Here is an 18,139-nt window from a genome sequence, read left to right as displayed (position 1 = left end):
AAGATCAGGTTCGAGACCACCTGAGGAACCTGAATGTACATAAGTCTATGGGACCTGACGAGATGCACCCCAGAGTCCTGAGGGAATTGGCTGATGTAGTTGCCAAGCCACTCTCCCTAACATTTGAAAAGTCACGGCAGTCAGGTGAAGTCCCCGGTGACTGGAAGAAGGGGAACGTTGTGCCCACTTTTAAAAAGGGAAGAAAGGAGGACCCTGGGAACTACCGACCTACCAGCCTCACCTCTGTGCCTGGGAAGATCATGGAACATCTGTACCTCCTAGAAGCTATGCTCAAGCACATGGAGGACAGGGAGGTGGTTCGAGACAGCCAGCATGGCTTCACCAAGGGCAAGTCCTGCCTGACTAACTTAGTGGCTTTCTATGAAGGAGTGACCGCATCAGTGGACAAGGGAAAAGCAACAGATGTCATCTATGTGGACTTCTATGATTGGACTAATGATCTAATTAGTGGCTTCCACTGCAGCACAGTCAAAGTCTTGCGGAGATGAGCAGGGGGCTCCTGAGGCAGTAGGAGGCAACAAGGAAACCTCCATGAAACACCTCGAGGGAAACAAGGGATGTTCCACTAAGAAGGTGACACGGCCAACAGGTGACACTGCCAACAGCCCAGAACAAGGTTCCCCTTGTTGCCTCTGTCTCTCATTCCTACCCATAAACTTTCAACCTGCTCGTGGCTGTTCTTCAGGGACAGCTCTTCACACTGTATCGATTTCTTTATGTAGAGGGCAACGCCTCTGCCCCTCCTTCCTCACCTGTCTCTTCTCAACAGTCTGTAGCCATTGATAGCCACTAATGGTTGGACTGGATGACTTCAAGGTCTTTTCCAGCCTAAACAATTCTATGATTCTATGATTCTGTAAAGCCTTCGACACAGTCCCCCAAAACATCCTTCTCTTTAAATTGGGGAGATACAGATTTGATGGGTAGACTGTTTGGTGGATAAGGAATTGGTTGGATGGTCGCATCCAGAGGGCAGTGGTCAATGGCTCGATGTCCACATGGAGACCAGTGAGAAGTGAAGTCCCTCAGGGGTCCGTGCTGGGACCAGTGCTATTTAACATCTTCATCAATGACATAGACAGTGGGATCAAGTGCACCCTCAGCAAGTTTGCAGATGACACCAAGCTGAGTGGTGCGGTTGACATGCCTGAGGGATGAGATGTCATCCAGAGAGACCTGGACAAGCTGGAGAGGTGGGCCTGTCTGAACCTCATGAGGTTCAACAAGGCCAAGTGCAAGGTCCTGCACCTGGGACAGAGCAACCCCCGGTATCAGTACAGGTTGGGGGATGAAGGGATTGAGAGCAGCCCTGCAGAGAAGGACTTGGGGGTACTGGTGGAGGAAAAGCTGGACATGAGCCAGCAATGTGCGCTTGCAGCCCAGAAAGCCAACCGTATCCTGGGCTGCATCAAAGGAAGCGTGGCCAGCAGGTCGAGGGAGGTGATTCTGCCTCTCTACTCTGCTCTGGAGAGGCCTCACCTGGAGTACTGCGTCCAGCTCTGGGGCCCTCAGCACAAGAAAGACATGGACCTGTTGGAGGGGGTCCAGAAGAGGGCCACCAAAATGATCCGAGGGCTGGAGCACCTCTCCTGCGAGGACAGGCTGAAAGAGTTGGGATTGTTCAGCCTGGAGAAGAGAAGGCTGCAGGGAGACCTTATTGCGGCCTTTCAGTACTTAAAGGGGGCCTATAGGAAAGGCAAGGACAACCTTTTTAGCAAGGTCTATTGTGACAGGACAAAGAGAAATGGTTTTAAACTAAAGGAGGATAGCTTTAGACTATAAGGGTATAAGGAAGAAATTTTTTACAGTGAGGGTGGTGGAGCACTGGAACAGGTTGCCCAGAGAGGTAGCGGAGGCCCCATCCCTAGAAACATTCCAGGTCAGGTTGGACAGGGCTCTGAGCAACCTGCTCTAGTTCAAGCTGTCCCTGCTCACTGCAGGGGGGTTGGGCTAGATGATCTCGAAAGGTCCCTTCCAACCCAAAGCATTCTATGATTCTATGAGGAGGGTTTTACATGAGGTATGCCAGGTGGGTTATCATAAGCTGGAGAGAACTGAGGGCACAAGAGGCAGAGCAGATGCATCTGGGAGACAGCATGACAGGGGAGGCCCTCACACTTCCCCTCTAAAAGCAGCACAACTTGAGACTCATCTCAAATTCCTGTTAACAAATCCGTGTAGCATGAGGAACAAGCAGGAGGACAGTCTATGCACAGCTGCAGAGCTAAGACCTCATTGTGGTAATGTGGTGGGATAGCTCTCCTGACTAGAGTGCTGCCATGGAGGGATGCAGGAAAGACAGGAGTAGGCAAGGATGGCAGGGAGGTTGAGCTCTGTATAAAGGAGTCATATGCACGGAGCTTTGCCTTGGGACAGGTGAGCCAGTAGTGAGCTTGTGGGTAAGGATCAGAGGACAGACCAGCACAAGTGATGCTGCAATGGGTATCTGCCACATCCCATCTGATAAAGAAGAGGGGGCAGGTGAAGCATTCTTTAGGCAGCTGGCGAAAGTCTCAGTCATAGACCCTAGTACTCGTCAGTGACTTTAATCACCCTGCTGGAAGGGCAACATGGCTGGGCAAAACTGATCCAGGAGATTTCTGGAACATATTGAAAATAATTTCCTGATGCATGTAACTGAATCAACTGGTGAGGGAAGGTGCTCTGTTGGACCTGCGACTCACAGAGGAGCAACAACTGGTGGATAGCATAAAGGGCAAGGGCAACCTTTGCTGCAGCAACAATGAGACTTGTGGATCTTGGGAGGAGTAAGCTAGATCCAGGACTTCAGAAGAGCAGGTTTTTGCTTGTTCAGGGACCTGCTTGCAGGATCCCATAGGAAACATTCCTGGAAGGAAAGGGGCCTGGAAGACTTGCTTGATCTTCAAGAACACCTGCCTCAGAGCACAGGAATGATCCATCTCAATGTGCAGAAAGTCAAGCAAGCTGGCAAAAGGCTGGCATGAATGAACATAGAGCTCCTGGCTGAGTTCAGACATAAAATAGATGCACACAGCATGTGGAAGCAGGGATAGGCTACCTGAAAGGAATGCAAAGATGTTGCCCATGCATGTATAGAAACGGAGTCAGCAAAGCCAAAGATTATCTGGAGTTGAAACTAGCAAGGGAGGTGAAGGATGGCAAGAAAAGTTTTTCTAAGTACATTGGCAGCAAAAGAAAGGTTAAGGAGAATGTGGGCTTGCTGGTCAGTGGGACAGGGGAACTAGTGACAAGGGACAGGGAAAAGACAGAGGTACTCTGCCTTTTTGCCACCAAGCTGGTCAGGGGAAGAAAGGCTGAGAGAAACAGGTTTGCTCAGCCTTGAGAAGGCTCAGGGAAAACCTTATTCCTGTCTACAGCAACCTGAGCAGAGGACAAAGAGAAGGTGGAGCTAGACTCTTCTCAGAGATGCATGATAACAGGACAGGGGGCAATAGACACAAGTTGAACCATGTGACATTCTGATCAGGTATTAGGATAAAAGAAGTTATCATAAGGGCAGTCAAACCCTGGAACAGGTTGCCCAGAGAGGATGTAAAATCTCTATTCCTGGACATCTTCAAGACTCAACTGGACATGGCCCTAAGCAACCTGACCTGGTTAGATCTGCCCTGAGCTGGGGTTTGAACTAAGATGACCTTTGGATATTCATTCCAAACTGAATTGTTCTGTTATACACCTGGGTGAGCTACTGACTGTCTTGGTTTGCATTCCTCCACTCTTCTGTGAGAAACAAATCCACATGAAGCTTTCAAACACCCAGCAAGCCACCAGGTAGCTGGCTTAAGAGTCAGCTTCTACACACTTGTATAGACAAGGCTCTCTTTTTAGTATCTTCTGTACTGAAGATGGTGATCACCCAGCTGGAGGGTGATGTGGTCCCCCAGGCACCACGTGGAGTGTCAGGGTTATGATTCACAATGAAAGTTCTGGACTCAGACCTGGCCTCTTTGCTGCCCCTTTGCTACCTAGAGGATAGCAGCACAAATTTCCAAATCATAGGACAATCATGTGATGTACAAATAAGTAAGATGATAGCTAGTCTGGCTAATTCAACCCTTCGCGCTGGAATCACCAAGTTTAGCTAGACGTGGTATAATTAGAACAAGGTAGCCTTGGGAACCCAGTAGTCAGCAATGATCTGGTAGATAACCTGAATGGGCATGAATAGTCTTTTCACCAATTGTTTATAGGACCTGTGTTATGTGGTCAAACATTACTCTTTTTTGGTGGTAAACATCTCTAAAATCAAATGTCCAAAATTCTTTGGGGGGGGATTTGAAATTAGCTCAAGAACACTGTCAGATACTTTCATCCACAGTGGCACTGTAGCACATTTTATTCCTTTTCCACAGCTTGTCTGATTCCTATTGTAAAATCCAAGATTGAAAGGGGTAAGATCAACATGTGCTGCTACCTGGATTGTTCTATGCAGAACTGGTGTCCTCAGCCTCTGATTCAAATATTCAATTGTTACATTCTCCATTTAGACCCCGAATTATTGCTGCTTCTCTTGTTTGTTTGAATATGACATGCCTCCTGGTATTTTGGCTTGACATGCTGGTACAAAGTTTTCACAGCCAGCTCATGTGTAATGGTTTTTTAATTTCACATACCATCAGCCTTTACTTGTCTCCCGAAACTTCACAATTTGCCAGGAATTAATCTCAAATGAGCTTTGCTTTACCATATCAATAAGAACAAGCCATTAAAGTAATGGTTTTGTGCTCTCTTTGGAGTAATTGAAGGGGATATCTCCTTTTCACGTACCATGTCAAAGCAGCTAATGATGTGGACTAACACCATGTTACCAGCAGTCTGCTCTAATTTTCTTACCAAATAGCCACAGCTCTATATCCAAGTCATACCCACTGCCTGCTTTGGGAACGAGGTAGAAGAAAAAAAGTGCACTCATTTCTGTCAAACACAAAGCTTTGACTTACCTGCTTGGGCTGATGGTATCCTTGGACAGGCGATGTGACTGTTGTTTGTCTGGAATAGCTGGGGCTCTTAGTTCCTGGAGTCCCAAGGGGATGGGTGCTTGCAGCAACCTGCCCCTGCATCCACTCCAGCACCTACTATAATAATAATAATTGTTATTATAAAAAATAATAAAATAAATAACAATAAGTTGTCCTCTTAGTTCACATTAAAGGTACTTTTTTCAAGACTTTGTACTGGCGATAGATTATAAGATGTGCTTTTCATGTCCAGTTTCCTAAGTCCTGAGCTAGTCCTTGCTTTCAGTTTCTATGCAGTTAAGGGAAGTTTGTGGGGTCTCAGTCCCATTGACCTTTGTGGGATGCTTGAAGAGAGATTAGGACCTCGGCCATATCCAGCAGAAACTGCAACATCAAAATAAAATAGAAAATTACCCACCTCCAGCCTTTCCTGTGCTAGGTAATTCAGGCTGACTACCATGCAAGAAATTACTACATTTACTTTATGAACAGGAAATGCCTTGTACCAGGAGACTTGGCAGCACCAATCTTGATGGAAAATTTTAGAAAAGAATAATGGAAACGGTAACTTAATAGTGACATTTGGAACAGCTGAAGGAGCGCAGTGTGAATTCCCAGGTAACAACTCCCTGGTAATTACTCCATCTATAACTACTTACAAGTGCTGTAGCACTTCTTTCAGCTTTATGGCAGTAAATGGACCTTGCTCTGGATGGCAGGATTTTAATGATGATTTTTTTGTTGCTGGCTTAACCGTTAGAAAGAGTGGTCCTGCACTCCTTTCAGGCACCATGTGTTGCAGAACTGGAGCCAGAAAGTCCACCAAAACCTGTTAGAGCAGGAAAGAGAATCAGTTCACAAATTCACTTTACCTAATCAAAAAAGTCCTAAGTGTGTGGTTAAACATCAGCAAAACAGCTTGAGAAACTTCTCATCCTCCTTCTCTACAATACCATCACTTGGGGAGGGGTAAAGGGAAGGGAGGAAAAAAAAGGAGAAATAAAAGGCAAAGACATTGTTGAGAACTTCTTCTTTATGTTTGAAGCTTTATCAGTTCTCACATCAGAATGACAGAAAAAGAGAACTGTGATGGAGAAAGGATGATACATCTACAAAATTGCCCTAGTGGTTAAGTACTTTCAGGGGAAATTCAGACCAAAGAATCTGCTCTGCTGCACTTTTACTACCCTTTGGAAGGGTTTAAGATTTGTAAGCATTGGCAAATGAAAGATTTGAAAAATGCCTCACAAAATGCTAAAAAAAGTGTATCCTTGATTTTAGAAAAGGACTTGTGGTAGCTGTCGCCCTAATGCAGCTAGCTCTTTATGGCCAGCCACACAGATGAAAACATCAGCATGACAAGTTTCAGGCCTGGAAGTTTACACAGTATGTACCTTTACATGGACAGGACTGGTCAGGCAGCAAGGCATTTCACCCTCGAGTTGCCGTGTATCTTTCTCTGCTATGGGTATCCAGACAAAGTAGTTTGCTACCTCAAAGTATGTGACGGAAAACCTGGTCGTATTTGCATTACCAAAGCAAGCTATAGATTTTTCATTTGTTTTGCATACATTTGTAACCATGTTAGTGACGCCTATGTCTTGGGTTGATTTTTTTTTTCTTGCAAACTAATCACAAAACTGTAGAGTAACTTACATTGGAAGAGATTTCTGGAGGTCATCTTGTTCCACCCCCCATTACATATCAGCAGAGAATAGCACTGACATGTTAAGTTAGAGAAAGGAAATCCAAATCCTTGCCTGTGCAATTGTAGCCATATGGGTGTAGCTCCTTTTTCTTCCAGTGAAACCAAGCTTGTTCTTTCACTTTATTCCTCTTAAGAGGCATATATTTTCAGTTAATCATCTTGCTCCATACCTGGTTATAGTTAGCTCTTGTTCTTGCCTACTCCTAAAATGACTGTGCTCCAGACTCAGTAGAGTGGTTTAAGTATGGGCTGAGAACCTCTCTGAATCAGGACCTGTACTAGCAACTAGCTTTTATTGTTTTCTTTCTAAGCAGGGGTGCCTGAAAATATCCTCTGACCTCCAGAGGGTGGAGCAAAGAAGTGTTCTTCCATTGAGAGATTATTTTAAATATCTCACTGCTGTAGCACCATTTTATTCTGCACACAGTCTATTTCCTACCTACTGGCTAAACACAATCAGTCACCCTCTACTACAGGTGAGTCTTTCCTATCAACTAGCATACAATTCAAAGTCCAATTTATTTCATTAATATTCTTTTGATATTTACACTGCTCTTTTAATGTCTTTTTCTTAGGGTCAGAGTGGATGTACAACTTCCTGCACCACGTTGGGACTTCCCATGTCAGTTATTTAACGGAGTACCTATATAACTAGCCACCTTTATCTCCCATAAGTCCTAGGGATGGGGGTGGTAGTGATGTTTTTCCCAAGGATATTTGTCTAAAGACCTCTTGCCAAATCCTGGTGATATACCTAGAAATGTCCAGATCACGGAAAGAATTCTCGTACTGCCAAAACAGCAGCAATAAGAAGAAATATTCCAGTACGGCTCTGATTATTCCTGTGTGAGATGTATGTTGTGTATAAGGCTTGTAAGTAATATAGGGCTTGCTATGCTGTCTCATCTCTCTTGCTCAGATTTGGATGTCCAAAGAGCAAGCTGTTTTCTTCCCAAAGTGAGCTTCAGCAGTCAGACATTTTCCGTGGTCCCAAGATGACACATCAGTGTGTGTTTCTTCTCCCTTGTGCTCACATATAAAGCCAGGTGTGATTTACACACACACACACACACACACACACCCCCATTGTGTTCTGCTTGGTGCTGTTTCCTCCCTATCATTTAGCAAGAGGTGTAACTGTGCTCAATTTGCCGAGGAGACTATCATGCATGTTATTATAATGTTTGACTTGTATAAATGCTCGGTCTTCCTGTTAGCTGCAGGGAATAATTTACACATGTGGGTTTTGTCTTACAAATATTCAAGGTCAGTCTTATAAATAGTGAGTCAGGCCATTAGTGTATGTTTTGAGCAAGATTGCCCATTTAATTAGTCTGGACATTTATGCGGACAGCCTGGAAGCTGCAAGTTAGAGTCGCACTGTGCTGGCCTTCTGTTTGGTTTCTTTATATTTCTTCCCTTAAACTTGCATGTTCAGAAAGGAGGCCCATGAAAACAGAGTGGTGGGGAGGAGGAAGTGAGAACTGGTTCTCTGTGTCAGGTGAAAACTACATAGCATCACAGAATCATAGAATAGTTTGGGTTGGAAGGGACCTCCAAAGATCATCTAGTCCAACCCCCTGCAAAAAGCAGGAACATCTTCAACTAGATCAGGTTGCTCAGAGCCCCGTTGAACCTGACCTTGAGTGTTTCCAGGGATGGGGCATACATCAGTGGGGGTTTACTTCATCAGAGCTGTTTTCCTATCCTGGATGCAGTCACAATTCCTGATGTGAATTAGGGCAAACCAGAGAAAAGAGGAAGGGTAGTAACAAATCACCTGGTTCATAGGTATGCCAAGAGTGTTTCTCAGCTGTTTCAACACCCATAATATGCTATTAAATAGCCCAATATGCTTCTGATTAATACATTCTTTAAAAAGAAGACATATAGAAAATGACTGTAATGCTGAATAATTTAACTAGTTCCACTCTGCAATGCAATAGCTTAGAAAATTTCCTGTGAATGGCATGAGGGACTGCCATGTCTCTCTGATTCTGAGCCTAAGTAGAAGTATATCCTCTGTGTGCTGTAGTGACCATAATCATAACTCATGTGAGAACTTAAGTCTGTTCCTTAGGACCACATGAGATAATTTAGCCAACCTGATTCCTGAGTTGCTAGCCAGAAAGACTGAGGGGTTAAGAAGTAACATTTATGTGATGGGATTATTCCATGTATTTTATAGACAAATATGTACTTATAGCCAAACTTCTGATATTTGCCTCAGTTTTGGAGAGACCATCTCTGGAAATTTAGGGACTGATTTTCACGTGCTGTTTCACATGGATTTTCTGTGCTGTCTGGCAGCTCAGAAAATCAGGTACAAGGTAGGGTGTCCCAGAAATGAGGCACCCCGGACTGGATGCCTTTTGTAAAAGTGTTGACAGTTTTGGCTGGCAGCTATATGGTATCTTGGTGACTTCCAGCTGTGAAATTAATTAATAGCTCCTGGCAGTCAAGTCACATGCCTGCTGTAAGTATTCTTAACCAACCTGTTTTACTTCCAAAGCCCTTCCGTGTGCCAGAAATAGAGGTGCCAAAGAATGATGGGAAGCAGTGTGATCTTGTAATTTTGCTACACACCTTGCAAATCCAAAGATCCTGAAATCTTTACAGTTTCTAAATTCCAGCACAATTAACCTGAAAACTTCATAAAACCCAAGGTGTTTGAATGTTTTGATAAAACTTATCTTGGAATAGAACTACTTTTGTATTACAGCACTTCATTCAGATATGTGAAGCTCCTGGGCTTCTGTAAAAACTCAAGAAAATACAGAAGCCAGACCTCCAGAGGTATAAATTTTCATGTGTCACTTTGCTTCAGCTCAGCTCTGATTACTTCTGCTGTTAGAGGATTTTCCACTGGGTTCCAACACCAAGCACTCAGTCTGTAGACTTTGTAAATGTGGTTAAAAGGGCAGCTCAGAGAATGCTGTTGTTTAAACAATAAGCAGAAACATAAGGAGTGAGAATGCTTCCTGTTTCCCTAAATGACCTTAAGGGAAAAAATCAAGGTATAAAACTGAGAAAATCAGACATTTTTAAAAAGTGTCTTTTTGAATAATAGAGGCAACTTCAGTCCAGAAATGTAGAAAAACCCGCAGTAGATTTGCAATTTATTGCACAAATCTAATTTTGTCCTTGTCTAATTTAATTTATTTTCTTCTTTGCATAAGTGAATAAACCCCACATTTTTTGTAAGATTTATGCCTCATCATTGGCAAGGTTATTTCGGTGTGCCCTGACCTGCAATGAAGCCATTCTCCTTGTACTGATCTTTATTTATGCACATAGTTTTGTCTTTCTCTGGTGGGGCAGTATTAGCACTGAGCACACACCTCATGCTCAGCCAGGTAAGACAGGAGGCAAGGGCCTTTGCCTTTGATATAGATGGATCTTTCTTTGTGCATCTCACAACTGCTGCTGCTGCCTGTAGCTGCAGCCATTCTTTATTGTTTCTTGTTCCTTTACAGATACGGAATAAACCAAGACCCCAAATTCACCATTTCTACAAATGCAAAACAGCAGCGAAGATGTCTCGCTAAATCTGGAGCCACCTATGTTGTGTTTGTGAAGCTAGAGTGAGACTGCAATTAGTTTTACTGATGGATTCAGATGTTTGAAAACTAGTAAGGACAAAGGGCTTTCTGAGAAAAGAAAATGTTCTGCTTGCATACTCCATTGAAAACCATATGGTGCTTTGTGCACTTCCTCTTGCTAATGATAAATGTGATACTGCTTTTCTGGCATAGAACAACTTTTTGTGTGAGTAAACTACATATTGTAGTTGTAGGCTATAAATTTCAGCAGCATGGACAGAAACTGGGCAAGTACACAGCTCAGTATTTTGCTGTTTCATGGGACCAGATAGTTGCACGTGCACTTTGAAGCATATTGGATGAAATAATGTGAGATCAGTTCACAGTATTACAAAGCATTTATGGCTGGAATCAGACCTGGTAATACAGATATCACCATGCTGAATCAGCAACAGCAGAAAGCAAATGAAGGCAAGACAAAGCAAGAATTGTTCACGCATTGCAAAAAGAGCTGTATCTCAAAATCCCCTATGTCAAAAACAGAGTGACAAGCTCTATCAAGCAAACTTTATATACATAGGAGAAATCTTTTGCAGCTGGGGATCTGGATAGCAAGTGCTAGTTATGTTGGCTATTCAACAAGACAAAAATCTAGTAATATACTGCAGAAAAAAATAATTTATTACTAGGATGTAATGTTTCACCTAGGCAATAGTTACTTAAAATTTACTGAGTCTGTTGTGTGTGACACATAAATAAAATAAATTCTGTACATACTGTGGATGTAATGAAGTATATAGTTCATGTTTCTGATGTATTAGGAGGACAACTGCAAGTTTGTCATTGACCCCATAAACACTGTTTATCTAAGTCCAACTACTTGCCATATTTTAGGTATTTTCAACATAGTTCTGTTCTGTGTTAAACATCTGTAAGACAAAATTTCTCTTATGGATTCTTTGCAAGTAAATATGACTTCTGACACATTTTGCATACCTGCTGAATTTTGTACTGCTCTTGCTGGTATTCTTACATAGAACAGGCATCTACTGGCTATACTGAACTTGCATGTACTTAAAAGATGCTCTGCTTCAACTCCACCACTGTATTTGCAATTTCATTTGACTATGACCTTAGTTTCAGCTATCAGAAGACACAGCGCAAAGGAAACACTTTGTTGTGTAAAAGGTTGTGTTCACAGAATTAAAATTTGTCTTACTGTGACACTGATACAATAGCAATATGCCCTCTATAATTTTCAGCATTAGATGCTAACTCTCAAGAACTTCACAAACTATAATTCTATCAAATTGTTTGCATCTTTGGAATGCTTTCAAAGAGTAATGGAAATACAGAATAATGCTAAAATTATTTATGTCTTCTTTTAAAGAAGCCCTGGAGGTCATAGTTACCTTCATCCATCCACCTCTACACACAAAAGAACAATTAGAAGAATTTTGTGGTTAAAGATATTTTCTGCTCTTGACTCACAGTACACACATTACCAAATGGCTAAATAAAAAACAAATAACCCATCATATGTACTGAACATGATGGACCTTTCTATTCTGAATATGTGTTATACTGTTCTGCATTGATACCCCAAGTTTGGTACCCATGGCTCTCAGTAGCCAGAAATCTAGTATTACCTGAACATCACTATTTAGAAAAACTCCTGAAATGTCTGAAAAATGCCCACATGCTGCACCAACACATTACAGTGAACACAACTGAAACTTAACTTCACTAAATGCAAAATCGGAAAGTCAGTTACCCTTTCTTGCACCTTGTCTGCACAGCAGGACTGAAAATAGACCTTCATATGTTACTGTAGTTATGAAAGTTTCATCACTGAAGGAATGATGATCCTTATGCTCTCTCTGAGATGTCACATCATAGTATGAAAACATTATTTTTCCAATATTTAAGATGCTCACCCATGAAGAGTGGTGCTGTGTAGAATCTGCAGCTTGTCTAGACGGTACTGGTGTCCTCCCATGCATTTTCTACAGTGGCGACTAGAGATGCTTTAGACTCCACAACAAAAAGCTTAACCATTCCAACCACTTTCTACCAATACTTGGAAAATAAAGGTTTTGAAACTTGTCCTCTTCAAACTTTTCTTCTGGAGTATGTGATTGGAGGGAAGGTGGTTTCCCTGAAAACAAGCAGCTATGCAAAATAAACAGTCATCCTTTTCCAATTAACAGGCAAATAGACACCAAGACACGTTGACTGACTATTGCTACTTGCCCCACAACAGCAAATCTTGAAATTTGTCATTATACCATGAAAAAGCCTTTAAGTATTCCTGATTATGTGCCCAAATTTTGCCTTTTCTCATTTTTTCTAGCTTCCAGGCATGCTGTTAGCTGTTTATCTATTACAACATTTAGTAAAGATCATTATTAATTATTTCAGTTCTTTTTGTAGCTGATCAATAACATACTTTAGTTACATTTCCTCTAGGTCTGGGTTTATTTTTGGCATGAGTGGACAGATTTCAGATAAATTTAGTTCACAGAAGCTTTGAAATGTAGGCTGGAAGGGTCACTGGTGGTCATTCAGTCCAATTTCCTACTTGAAGTAAGACTATTTCTCAGACTAAGTCACATCAGCCACAGCTTTTTCTAGCCAGGTCTTGAAAACCTCCATGGACTGAGAGACATCTCTGGGCAGCCTGTTCCAGTGCTGCACTAGTTTTTGCTAGCAAAACAGTGCTTTTTAATGCCCCTAATGTACAACCTGAACCTCCCAAGCCACAATTTCTGGTTACCATCTCTGTTACATCATCTGGCACAACCAAGAATTACTCCAGGTAGTGATAGCTAGCTGTTAAATCACCCCTTAGACTTCTCTTCCTTAGGTTAAGTAAATCCTTCAGCCTTTCTTCACAGTATATAAGCTGTAGGCCTCCAGTCCTGTTGGTAACCCTCCACTGGACCCTTTCTATTTTGTCCGCCTCCTTCTTGAAGGGAGATGAATAAAATTGGAGTCAATATTCCAGAGCCAGCCTCACCAGCACAGAATAGTGTGTGATAATAAATTTCCTTGACCTGCTGGCTATAGTCCTCCTAAATTAGCCCAGCACATCAGCCAGGTTTGTCTGATGTGCAACAAGACTTCTCTTAGCCAGTCCATTCCCAGCCATACCAGTGCATGGGCTTCTTTCACTTTTCTTTGCTGAAACTTATGAGCTACCTGTCAGCCCAGTGCTTAAATTCATCAAGATCTCTCTGCACTGAGACTCTGCAATTCATTGTGTGAGCCACTTAGCCTTGGCTAGTGCCACATCTCAGTTATGTTGCTCAAAACTTTTCTCTGTGTCTACAGATCCTCTACTTTGAATCCCCCACGGCTCTACCACTATTGATTTAAACCTCCTCTCATCCATGTGGTGTATGATCCCTCATGGTTAATGACATACGTGGGGAATAAACAGAATGTATAAACCATTTGCCCTCTTGTTCTTCACAGATTTTATCAGCACTGGAGAAAGAAAACAAGCTCGTTTCCGTTGGGTGAAATAGAAATTGGATGTAGACTACAGGCAAAGAAGAATAGATACCTGTAATTTATGGAAAAATGCCTTTGATAATGAGGGTTGGATTTTTTCTATAGCAAAATTGGGCACTTGCTAAGTCATTTATTACTAATGTGGTTTTCCAATATACATTAATGTAATTGCCTTTACAAGTTGCACACTCTGGATTTTCTTACTTTTCCTATATGGGAGAACAATAGCAGGAAGGAGAAATATGTGTGTATTATTTAAACTGAGGAAGGGACAGGTGCAAAATTAAGTGACTTCTAGTTCAATAGTGCAAAATGTTTACACAAATTCAAATGGCAACCACTTAGATATGTGCTAAGAAGATATCTGCAAGAAATGATGTCATGCAAGGTTAATGATACATAAACTATTATTCTAATACTTTTACTGCAAGGTACAAGGAAGTAACCACAATATCCTGAAAAAGAATGCAATGGAGATTTGTTAGAGCACATCAAGCACTTATGAGGTCACATGGATGTTGGAGACAGGGCAAACAGCTCTAAGGTCTGATGAGCCAGATATTTGGGGCAATTATTTAATTTGGTCTCCCTAACATCACACAACTATTGTTAACATTTGTAAATCTGTGTGGCTGTCCTTCATTATAGGAATCTTGTAAGGGAAAAATGGACTATCCACACTGTTCTACGTGTTTTGTAATAATAATAGTTTATGTTGGGTATTCAAACATATACTTGAAATGTTCATTTGAATAATTTCAACAAAAGTTTAATAGCGGCTTGCAAGAAGGCATTTTATTATTAGAGTGACTTGGGGCATTTTACAAAGTGTACGTAAGTGTCATTAGTTCTATCTTTACTTTTAAATGACAGGACTTAATTTTCAGCTGGGTTCCAGTGGCTCACCACACCTAGCCTTAGCTGACAGATTGGGAATATTTTCTAGCTAAAGTGCTTTTTGGCAGAAAACTAAAATTTTGATGAAATTTTCCCCCAAAGATTTTCAGTCTTCCATGAAGAAGAATAAACTTTCTTTGGGGGGGCCAAATAATGGAATTCCTTGAAATCAGTGAAAGTTTTCTTTGTGGTTGAAGTTTATTATATTTCAGCTTAAATTAAAGACTTGTTTTCTGAATGGTGTCTTTGCAAAGTGTTGTCTATCAGCAATGAATAAACTACATCTTCTATCATACATCTTGGCTCTGCAAGCACAATACATCATTTTCTTTCTTTTCAGAGAAGGAGAACACATAATGCCTTCCGAAAGGCTTCAGCTAGCTAGGAATCCTGGCCAGTAGAGAAAAATAGCCTTCTGACTGAAAAATCTGTTTCAAAGGTGACTGTGTTATACCTCCTAACAGGAGCCATAAGACAGCGCAGGTCTCCTTTCATGGGCTCCTGTTCCTCCTTTCACCCATTTGACATGATCTTTGAATTTTCAAACAGTACCAGGTCAACTGGACAACAGAAACCAGAAGCTTTAACTGAGTATAAATAGCAGGGTCAAAACTACTGGCTGCAAAGAAGCAGGCAAAAATCAATAAATCAATATGAATCTTTAGCAGCTCAAAGGTCATTGCCACTAAACCGACTGACTCCTATGATGAGATGACTGCACCACACTTTGCAAGGTTTTTGACATGGTCTCCCATAGTATCCTAGTACCCAACTTGGTGAGCTGCAGATTGGATACACAGATGGTCAAATAGTTGGAAAATTGGCAGGATTCCTGGGCTCAAGGGGTTTTGTGACCATGAGTACCAGGTGCAGCTATTGGCTGGTGACTCACTGTGTCCTTCAGGAACAGATACTGAGAACCATACTGTTTAACATCTCTGTTAATGACCTGGGTGATAGGAATTTCACCCTCAGCAAGCCTGCCAATGATACCAAGCCAGGGGATAGTAGACATGCTGGAGGGCATGCTGAGAGGAACCTGAAATTCTCAACAGGCTGGGGAAATGGGGTGGCAGGAGCCTCAGAAAGTTTAACAAGGACAAGTCCGAAGTCCTGGTAGGGAATAACCTCCTGCAACACTACAGAGACTCGGATGAGTGGTTGGAAATAAACTTTGCAGAGAATATTTAAGTGCTATCTGCAACTGCCTCATGGGAAGATAGAGAGAAGACAGAGCCGACTCTTCCTGGAAGTGCACAGTGACAGGACTGGAGGCAACAGGCACAAATCAGAACATGGGAATAAGAAACATTTTTCAATGGAAAATTTCCATTGCACTGGAACAGATTTCTCTGAAAGACTGTGGAATCTCCATTCTTGGGAGATACTCAAAACTCTACTGGTCAATATCCTGAACCATCTGATCTAGTTGGACCTATTTTGAACACGAAGTTGGGCTAGATGACCTCCAAAGGTCCCTTCCAAACCTCAGTTATCCTGTGATTCTCCAATTCTATAAATACTGTGTCCTCTTCAGTTGCTAAAGTTATTAATACAACAAATCTATTTTCCTTTGTCAGTTGGACAAGTTGTAATTTCCATGGTAACAAGGGGAATTCCTCTTAATTTTTCCTACTTGTTAGATTAATTGCCACACTTTAAGAACACCTAACTGAAGGTGGAGAAATTCCTGATTACTACCAGGATTATCTTTTTGTCATGGTTTAGCCCCAGCCAGCAACTAAGCACCACGCAGCCGCTCGCTCACTCCCCCTACCCCGATGGGATGGGGGAGAGAATCGGAGGAGTAAGAGTGAGAAACACTCCTGGGCTAAGAACAGTTTAATAATTGAAATAAAGTAAAATAGTAATGCTAATAGTAACAGTATAATAATGATAATAATAATAATGATACACGAAGCAAGTGATGCACAATGCAATTGCTCACCACCTGCCGACCGATACCCAGACAGTTCCCGAGCAGCAATCGCTGCTCCCTGGCCACCCCCCCCCCCCCCCCCCCAGTTTGTATACTGAGCATGATGTCATATGGTATGGAATAGCCCTTTGGTCAGTTTGGATCAACTATTCTGGCTGTGCCCCCTCCCAGTTTCTTGTGCGCCTGGCAGAGCATGGGAAGCTGAAAAAGTCCTTGACTAGCATAAGCAGTACTCAGCAACAACTAAAAACATCAGCATGTTATCAACATTCTTCTCCTCCTAAATCCAAAACACAGCACTATGCCTGCTGCTAGGAAGAAAATTAACTCTATCCCAGCCGAAACCAGGACAGTATCCACCCCTTATTCTATACCATCTACGTCATGCACGGGCCCTCCCCTTTCCAATGTGTTCCAATTAATCACCACTACTTTCCCTATCTTGATATACACACAGATATCATTCCCTTCGTCTATGGCCCATCCCTCTAAAATGTCCATTGAGTTCATTTAGCCCATGACTTTGGGTTCCATCTGTCATCACAGTCTGTCAGAGCAGGAGAGGTGGTGTGCAGTGTTGGACTGTTGCATGCTGAAGTCAGTTCTCATTCCAACATGGTTTCATCAAAGTTCATTTTCGTTAAGCTGGGCAATTCTTACTGCAATACCATTGATGCGGCATATAGCAATCATAATATATAGTATTATATACTTAATATTAACCTACTATATTATTATATTAACATGCAGTTAAGAGATAACATATAGTTAAGAGATAACATACAGTATTATAAAGCAATTAATATTATACAATTCAGTTCATTGGCTATTTTCACCCAAAATCAAATTCCCTTGAGGTACACATTGGGCTTCCCCATCCTTTTGCATCACCCACCAAGTGCACCCAGGTCCTTGAGCAAAAGCAATCCCACGAATGGGTTTGCCTTTGCCAGAGGGGGAAGTAACCCAGACTGTCTTCCCCAGCATATTTTTCATGTGCACTACAGGAACTTTATCTCCTTCTACAGTACGTAAAAGTTTTGATTGGGCAGGGCCAGCTTGATTGGCAGATGCCCTGGTGTTGACTAAGCAGGTGGCTTTTGCTAAATGCGTATCCCAATGTTTAAACATCCCACCACCCATTGCTCTCAGGGCAGTCTTTAACAATCCATTGTATCGCTCAATTTTCCCGGAGGCTGGTGCATGGTAAGGGATGTGATACACCCACTCAATGCCGTGCTCTTTGGCCCAGCTGTCTATGAGGTTGTTTCGGAAATGAGTCCCGTTGTCTGACTCAATTCTTTCTGGGGTGCCATGTCGCCACAGGACTTGCTTTTCAAGGCCCAGGATGGTGTTCCGGGCGGTGGCATGGGGCACGGGATATGTTTCCAGCCATCCAGTGGTTGCTTCCACCATGGTGAGCACGTAGCGCTTGCCTTGGCGGGTCTGTGGGAGCGTGATGTAATCAATCTGCAAGGCCTCCCCATATTTATATTTCAGCCATCGTTCACTATACCCAAGGGGCTTGAACTGCTTGGCTTGCTTGATTGCAGCG

Source organism: Pelecanus crispus, chromosome Z (assembly GCF_030463565.1).
Source record: "Pelecanus crispus isolate bPelCri1 chromosome Z, bPelCri1.pri, whole genome shotgun sequence".
NCBI classification, from domain to species: domain Eukaryota; kingdom Metazoa; phylum Chordata; class Aves; order Pelecaniformes; family Pelecanidae; genus Pelecanus; species Pelecanus crispus.
This window is presented reverse-complemented; position numbering follows the sequence as displayed.